At 37.1% G+C, this 2,725-nt stretch overlaps 1 non-coding gene across 1 annotated transcript; it reads left to right on the forward strand.

Annotated features, from left to right (window-relative positions):
• The first annotated feature begins 1,256 nt into the window (after positions 1 to 1,256).
• LOC121207429 (small nucleolar RNA R71) lies at positions 1,257 to 1,363 on the forward strand. The gene has a single exon (XR_005902525.1). It is a non-coding gene; the product is annotated as a small nucleolar RNA R71 (small nucleolar RNA).
• The last annotated feature ends 1,362 nt before the right edge of the window (positions 1,364 to 2,725 follow it).

A 2,725-nucleotide genomic window follows, 5' to 3' on the forward strand; every position in this document is an offset into this window, starting at 1 on the left:
ACTCATCCTAGTTTGTTTGGATTTCCCAAGACCTAGTTGTTTAAACATTTTATAGGGCATGACATTAATACTGGCCCCTAAATCAACCAATGCATTATTAACATCTAAGCTACCAATTAAACAAGGAATCGTGAAACTCCCTAGATCTTTCAATTTGTTGGCCAACTTATTCTGCAGAATGGGTGAGCAAACTGCATTCATCTCTACATGCGACGCCTCATCCAACTTCTGTTTATTTGCTAAAAGCTCCTTTAAAAATTTAGCTGCGTTTGTCATCTGCGAAAGAGCTTTAATAAACGGTAAGTTAATATGAAATTACTTTAATAGTTTAAGGAATTTACGAAAATTTTCATCTCTGTGGTCTTTCTTTGTCGCATTGGGGTATGGCACTCGTGGTTTGTACTCTTTACTTACCGGTTTTTGCTCACTGTGGACTACCTCACCTTTACCTTTACTTACCACAATTTCTTGCCTCGATTCTGGTTCAGGTTCAACTAACCTTCCTCGTCTTGAATGGTAATCGCATTGAGTTGTTCGCTTGGGTTAAATTCAGTGTTACTTGGCAAGCTACCTTGTGGTTGTTTAGAAATTAGTTTAGCGAGCTGTCCTATCTGAGTTTCAAGCCCTTGGATCGATGCTTATTGATCTTAAGTGCTGTTTCGGTATTCTGAAAGCGAGTTTCTAACACCGAGATAAACTTTGTTAGCATCTCCTCAAGGTTTGGCTTATTTTCCTATTGGTAAGGTGGTTGTTGAAAACCTAGAGGATGTTGTGGCCTTTGATTCCCTTAACTACCCCATGAGAAGTTGGGATGGTTCCTCCAACCTGCATTATAAGATTACTGTATGGGTTATTTTGAGGTTTAAAATTATTGTTACCCATATATTGAACTTGTTTCCTCCTCGGTGTTGGGGTTGAAGGATTAATATTCTGTGTGTACTCCTTCTCCATTTGAATCGCATCTCATCACTGGATGTACCTGAGTAGAACCATATAAACCGTCAATCTTTTTATTTAAAAGTTCTGCCTGGTTAGATAGCATAGTAACCGCATCGAGGTTGAAAACACTGGCTACTTTTGTCGGCTTTGTTCTCATGACTTGCCACTGATAGTTATTCAGTGACATCTGTTCAATAAATTCGTAAGCCACTTCAGGTGTTTTGTTATTGATAGTCCCACCAGCAGTTGCATCGATAAGTTGTCGTGTTGAGGGGTTCACAGCATTGTAAAATGTTTGAACCTGCAACCATAAAGGTAACCCATGGTGAGGGCACCTTCTTAATAGATCCTTGTATCTCTCCCATGCATCATAGAGTGTTTCTAGATCCATCTGCGCAAAGGAAGAGATATCATTCCTCAACTTAGCTGTTTTAGCCAGCAAAAAATATTTAAGTAAAAATTTTTCGGTTATTTGTTCCCAAGTAGTGATTAACCCTCGTGGTAACGAGTCCAACCACTGTTTAGCTTTGTTCCTCAACGAAAAGGAAAATAACCGAAGGCGAATGGCATCATCAGAAATGCCATTGATTTTAAAAGTGTCGCAAAATTCCAAAAAATTTGCCAAATGAGAGTTTAGGTCCTCGTCCTGCAGACCATCAAACTAAACAAACTGTTGTATCATTTGAATCGTGTTAGGTTTCAGTTCAAAATTATTTGCAGCAACAACAAGCCTAACTATACTTGACTCAGTTCCTGTTAAAGTAGGTTTAGCATAATCATACATAGTGCGTGGAGCAGGATTCTGATTTACTGGATCAGCAGCAATTGCAGGAGGTAGTGGGTTTTCTTGATTTTCAGCCATCTCCTCGGTTGTGGTGGAAATATCATCCTCTTGCTCTTCCTCTGTGTATCTTAGGCTTCACCTTATTTCTCTTCGATTTCTGCAAGCTGCGCGATCGATCTCACTATCAAAAAGTAATGGTCCCAATGGGTTTCTTCTAGTCATAAACTATAAAAACTTGCCAGAAGGAATAAAATTTAGTAACAAAAATCAAAATAAAATTTAAATTGCAATAAAATAAATGGCTAAAGTAATAAAAATTAAGTGTTCTTAATATCTTAGGTCCTCGGCAATGGCGCCAAAAACTTGGTGTGAACAAATTGTGATAAGTTTTATAATTTATGAATGTTCGTTCTTGAAAACTAACTATTATCATGACAAAGGCAAGTGCACCTTATCGAACAGTAGTATAGCTTATGGCAAGATCGGGATGTCGAACCCAAAGGAACTAAAAGTACTAGTATTAACTTTCTTTTTATTATCTAGCCTAAAAATAAAGGGGCTTGTTTTATCTAAACTAATTACTAAACTAAGAATGCACAGAAAGTAAATTGGGGAAATAACTTTTGGGAAAACTGAATGATTTGAACAATACCCAAAGGAAAAATCCACCTAGACTTCACTTGTTATTGACTCTAAATTAGACGATTTATTCATTTGACTTGATCCGTAGAAATCCCTAATTTATATTATTATATCTCTCGAGACTAACAATGTCTAACCCCAGGTTGATTAATTGAAATCTCTTTCTAATTAAAATCCCTAGTGTTGTATTAACTCGATCTATGGATTCTTTTATTAGGTTTCACCCTAATTCGGCAAAATTATGTCACCCTATGTCTAGGTGTGCAATCAACTCCACTCAATTATGCTAGATCTACTCTTAGACAGGGACTTTTGGTCCTCTGAATAAGCACATCAATACTTGAATCAGTATCCTGGAAT

Source organism: Gossypium hirsutum, chromosome A01 (assembly GCF_007990345.1).
Source record: "Gossypium hirsutum isolate 1008001.06 chromosome A01, Gossypium_hirsutum_v2.1, whole genome shotgun sequence".
NCBI classification, from domain to species: Eukaryota; Viridiplantae; Streptophyta; class Magnoliopsida; order Malvales; family Malvaceae; genus Gossypium; species Gossypium hirsutum.